Raw genomic sequence first — 6000 nt, 5'->3', positions numbered from 1 at the left:
CAAGAAATTATAATGTTACAAAGACTTTCCAGCTCTGTCTTTTCCAAACTTCTCAGGGTTTTTCAGGGCTCTCAACCCATTTTTCCTCAAAGTATACCTGCTGCATTGCAAATAGTTGTACTACACAACCAGGCAGAGAAAAATACTGTCTGTTGCAGAAGAAACACAAGTGACTACTAAGGAATTGCCATCTTATTTTTCTCTTTTCATGGGGAGTGTGAAAAGGTGCTGACTCAGCCCGTGGGGAATCCTGCAACAAAATCTTTTCCAAAACTTTATCCTGTTCATGGGGTTGAGTGATCCTGAGTCACTTGACTGGCAAATCACCCTCTGTGTTCTGGAAGACTTTTATGCAGCAGTAAGTGGGGAGGAGGGCAGCGTGTGGGAAAAGTTGCTAAGTCGTGGAGTGTTCAGCCAAACACAGGAGACCTTTAAAGAGGGTGTTTTTTTTGAGAAATTAAGGTAATAGAACTTGTCCTTAGTGTTCAGGTGTGAAGCTGAAAGGTTTTCCTGTAGGAAGTCTAAAGAAGCATTTAGATCTCTTGCATTTCATTTGATGCAAGCAAATGACATCCCAAGAGGCAAAACATATTTAATCTATAACTAGCAATCAGTAATATTCCTGATTACAGAAGGGAGCCATTTCCATGTATAGTTTAAACAGGTATTCCTCCTTTCAACTGCGATATTTTAACTAAATTAACTTTAACTAAATTAATTTTTTAACTATACTTTGATCATGACAGTGACCATGATGTGCAATGCCACTCAAATGTGTGCTTATTTTTGTGTTCCTTCACTCAAATCACGATACGCTTACAGGATGTTCAGAAGCTGAATACATATTTCTATTCATCAAAGCAAAGATTCCTGCAGATTTGGGAAGAATGCATGTACTGCACTACTCAAAATATGATACCTGTTTAGGTTATTGAAAACTGAATGGTAAGGCTGCAGCAGAAAGGCTCATTAAAATTTAGTTGCAACCCTTCCTGACTTGAGTATATAAATTCTAGCACTGATGGAGTTTTTTGCATAAAATTTCTTGCAGCAGGGACTTTCAGTTGCTTGACAGATTCAAAGTGACAGGCTACAGGTGAAAGGCTTTCTGCCATGTTACTAGTCTTTAGAGTTATTCAGGAGCGTAGTGACAAGTGCATATTATGTGTAGGCACTTATTATCAAGGGCCAAGCCATAAAAAATCCTTCTGAAAAATTACTTCATTGAGTTAAACAACTTCGTGTCATGCTTAAAGATGTGTAGAATTTGGTTCCAAGTAGAGAGCTTCCTTTCACTTTTGATTGCTCATTTTTTATTCTGCAAGATAATAGCTTGTCAGTCATCATCAAGGATAAGCTCTCCTAGCACTGTAAGTCAAAAAGCAGTTGTTGAGTTTACAGAGTGAGGCACTAACTTGCAGCCAGCCTCCTCTTTTTATTCTGGGCTTGATACCAACTTTGGAAAAGTTATTAAGACTTTAGAGCCTAAGCAGAACATATGCCGTTTCTTTCTTGAGTATTTTAGTATTTATATCACCCTTTTAAATAGTAAAATGTTACTTTTGGGGTTTTTTTTTCCCCTATAGAACTGAACTAAGTATGAACATGAAGTATAAAGGCAACCTTGTGCAGTTTGCAAGGTAAGACCAGACTACCCAAGCCCCATAAGGTGCTTGAAGGCTCCCAGCTCTGCAGTGAAGAATGTGCAGAGCGTTTGCTGGCAGTGGCCATCCCAGTCCACTGAAGAGTGACACTGCTGTTCTCTAGGTCCACAAGTCTACAAGGGTTCCTGTGAATGTTTCTGGGAAACTAGAAAACCACACTAGAAAAGTGTGACACCATTGCAAAAAACCCTGAGTTTCATGTCAAAGCCATGTAATATGAATTTAGACATCTAAACACTTCATATGGTCAAGACCCATCATGGTAAGGCATCAGGCTCTATTTTCAGCTCAATATTCCAGCAAAATCTCTGAATTTGAGATACATCTCATAGTGTCATGCTACATGATTTTCAGTCTGTTAATGCTTTGAAATATGAATTTCAGTGGAAACTGCAGAGGAAAATAAGAATTAGTTCAGTTTTCTGCCATTCTCAGAAAGCTGTCTAGCACTGCACTAAATCAGTCCCTCATTGGGTAGGATTTCTGGGTTCTTTGGAGATGTCAAACAGACTTACTGGAGGATTAAGGGATTCTGGGTCACTCTCTTGGGGCTAGAGGCATAGCAGGTGTTTTGGGTCTGGCCATGATTCACATTTCAAAGGACCCTTGAAATACTATTTGACTAATTTCATAAATATTTATACAGTACACAGCAGGAAAGCTACAGTCTTGATTACAAGCTAATTACAGAAAGCACCACTGCAATCCAAGTATTAAAAAAAAAAAACAACAGATCATTATAATTGTAATTGCTGCGTACCTTGAGCTTATGGTGAATATCAGCTCTTCTCACAAAATTGTGGTGTCTTAGTCACCCTTGCTGTATTGACAGAATGTTTGGAGAAAGTCTCCTCTTTCCAATAAACCTAATATTAGTGCCTGACTCACTGATAGTGCAATGTTTTGCCTATAAATATTTCAGGCGTTTTGCTTTTGATTGTGTATTTTATGTAACTCTTTACCCGAGCACAATTTCCCTCCTTAATTTCTTCCACATTTTCAACACTGAAATCACATTCACCATTTTAATCCATATTTTCTCCCTCAGAAAATTTCTGGGTGGAGTATCACTTGTTTGTAGATATCAATGGAGCAGCAGTGAAAGAGGGAGCAGCACTGACCCTGACTGTGGACTTGGAACAGTGCTGCCCCCCTGGTGAGGCCACAAGAACACCTTCCCTTCTTTTGGTCCCCTGGCCCACTCAGAAATCCAGGTTCACCATCATGAGCCAAGTAACTTTTGCATAAAACCTTTGCAGAAGAATCAATAGTAGCCTGGAGGAGTATACCGTTTATTTATTTTATCACAGACTTTTCATCTACACTTAAAAAAATAAATAAATTGCATTATGCCTGTGCTGAGGACTGGCATATGTGAAAATCTATATTGCTGAGTATGTCCAATTTGCAGCTTTAGTAAGATCTGGAGCCACTCAACACCTCTCAGAGGGGCTTATCTCAAGTTGGCACATTAGGTCCAGGATGTCACTAAAAAATGCTTTAGCTTTTGGTCAGCCCTAAAGTGGCCAGGCATTTGGATTAAATGATTGTTGTACAGCCCTTCCAACTGATAGAGTTCTGTTCTATTCCATTCCATTCTGAATTTTGGTTAACCTGACCACACACTTCTAAAGGTGTACAAGGAGGGAATGTACTGGTTTTTATTTGCTCTGTTAGAGCATTTGCTTTTCATAAAACCAAAGAAAGTAAAAGGAAATTATAATTTACAAAGTAAAAGTATATGATTAGATCTGCTTCCCACAATATCTTGCTTCCTAAAGCACTGTTTGTAAAGTCTTAATGTTGCTTTTCCCATATCAGTTCCAGAAAAGGCATATAAAGCAATTTAGAAGTGGGCTGTGCACTTGTACCCTATAGTGCAACACAGATTTTCAAGTCCATACTAACATGAGTAGTGACAGCTTGAGTCCTTGTTTAGCAGCAAAATCACAGTGATTCTCTGGTACAAGGGCCTTTCTTTGAATAATGCCAATCTGTCAAAAACAAAAAGTAGACAAATATTTCTTATTTGCTGAAGCATCTCAAATTTAAGGGAGTTGAAACCCACTAGTTTTAAGTTATTTGGTCAAAATAAATACATAATATTCACAGAATCATAGAAATGGTTTGGGTTGGGAGGAAACTTCAAGATCATTCATTTCACACAACCACTTTTTGTCCCCTCCTTACTCATCTGAGAATACTTTTTCTTTATTTTAATATTTTGGATTGTCCTGGATAAGCAGTTATTTTAAATTTTTGTTTTAGGAACCCTTTTCCTTCATAAGTAGAAAATTAAAATCAGCAAAACATTTGCAGGTTAGAGAAACTGTGTATCTAGCAGTCAGAGTCACTGAAAGAGAATCAGAAAAACATATTGCTGCTGACAGCCTGTTTTTCTGACAGTCATATGTGGATGTTCACTGATCTATGTTATATCTATGCTATTAAAGCATCTTTAATGCTTTAAAAATGTAAGGAAAGTTCTACTATCTGCTGTGTTGACAGACATAGGGCAGATTGCTTCAGTGCAATATACAATTACAAAAGATAAAAATTACCAGACTGTTCAGCTCATATTCAGATGTGAAATAAAGTCAAGTCATTCTAAAACAGGGTCAAATTAATTTAGGAACAAAGTGAAAGAATGATCACTCTCATATGCATTGTGTGTTGGATTATTTCTTCCTATATGCATCTCATAAGCAAAAGGCAGATTTCTTTTCAATTCTATTGCTTTCAGAGGATGAATGCCAAAATTTTATCATTACTTATGGTAGGGGTGTGTTTTGGTGTGGTTTTGTTTGTTTGTTAATTTCTATTACTGAATTTGTTAAACTACACTACTGTATTAAAAATGCAAAAAATGTGTTACACAGTGAAAAGGCTAAATTGAATCTGGCTGAACAGAATGTATATAAGAATTAATTCAACTTCATAATCAGTATGGAGATAGTTTTTCAGGAGAAATGCCAAACCTCTTGGAGAACAAAAAAACCACAGTGGATGTGCCCAGTTAGCAGAAGTTAAAATTTAAGAAAAATTATTATCTACTCTTTAGTGCTTGAAGGTTTTGTACGGGGCAGGAAAATGGGCTGGGGGGACCTTGACTCTCAGAATGACTGAGTGATTCTCCTGTGAGCTAAGAGACAGGTTTGCTCTTCAAGGTTTTGCTTTCTTAGTCATTTCAGTAAAAAATTATGTTAGTAAGACATTTTAAATGTAAAAACACAAGATCTGTAGCTAAGGCAGCTGTTTAGGCAAAAGCCCTAGAAGGTTTTTTTGCAGGCAGAAGCTTTGAGAAGCTGTCCTAAATTATCTGGCCAAATAAGCCTATGATATGCAGGTATATATATATATTAAATATACATATTTTTATACACACATATGTAAGGTATCTCTTTGTCAGTAGTACCCTGTATCTTGAATAAAAGAGGCTATGGACATACCCACCTAGAGCAGCCATGCAGCAAGGCCCCAGTGCCTTCACAATGCAAGTACACGTGCACAGTGACTATTTTCCAGGATTTCCAAAGTCCAGTCTTTTCTGATGCCAGCAAGAGGAGTTTCCAAATTTCCTTTCTCCAGTCCTCTCTGCCCTGAGCTCTGCAGGCTCAGCTGCCCCCCCTTCCCTCTCTTCTTCCCTCCCTCCCCATCTCTTCCCATTAGAAATGTCACTGTCTCCATCTGCTGCCCCTGAGCTCCCTGTGCTGGCAGGAACACGGGGAGGGTGAAGCAGCTGAAGTCATTCAAGCATCGTGTGCTGCACTGACACTTCAGAGGAAAATACTAGCATTTTCTGGCAAGAAAAATACTGTGCAAAAGGGACCAGTGCTGCTGTGTTTCTTTTTTGATACCTCTAACACCAATCAGACCACATCTGTATCACCAGGTCCGACTCTTTCTTGCTGTAGACACCGTGCAGTTTATTTGTTCAATAGAAATATGCATGGTTTTTATCAGCTAAACCAACTGGTGACTGAGGGATTGCTTATGCCTTCCAGTACATCTCTGGAAGCAAGTTCTGCTCTTGTAATATCTGAATTACGTGGAATTTTCTTTGTGTGTCTATCTCAAATGACAGTAGCACTTCAGCCAACAAATGTACATGTTATTGCTGTCAGCAGGATATCTCCCATTTGAAATGATGCATACTTTACTGTTTTTATCAAATGAAATCATAATAACACAGCTCAAAAGATGTGTGCTCTTATTGGAAAACACATTTTACAGGAACTGCTTCTTCTGATAATTACATATTTGGCGACAGAGGGTGAGGGGGTGAAGAAAAGCTATTTTCCCATCTGCAAGTCCTGGCAGCCTCTTAAAAACAACA

The 6000-nt window shown here is 38.3% G+C and overlaps 1 long non-coding RNA gene across 2 annotated transcripts; it reads right to left on the bottom strand.

Annotated features, from left to right (window-relative positions):
- Positions 1 to 328: 328 nt before the first annotated feature.
- Positions 329 to 5290, bottom strand: LOC139793302 (uncharacterized). 2 transcript variants are annotated; one of them, XR_011724579.1, is made up of 3 exons: positions 5118 to 5290; positions 3573 to 3658; positions 329 to 1809 (listed from the first exon to the last, which is right to left on the bottom strand). It is a non-coding gene; the product is annotated as an uncharacterized lncRNA (long non-coding RNA). The 2 variants fall into 2 exon arrangements; XR_011724578.1 differs by lacking the exon at positions 329 to 1809 and having other exon boundaries at positions 2936 to 3658.
- Positions 5291 to 6000: the final 710 nt, after the last annotated feature.

Source organism: Heliangelus exortis, chromosome 2, assembly GCF_036169615.1.
Source record: "Heliangelus exortis chromosome 2, bHelExo1.hap1, whole genome shotgun sequence".
Taxonomy (NCBI): Eukaryota; Metazoa; Chordata; class Aves; order Apodiformes; family Trochilidae; genus Heliangelus; species Heliangelus exortis.
Note: the sequence above shows the minus strand (reverse complement) of the source record. Positions and strands in the feature narration are given on the sequence as shown.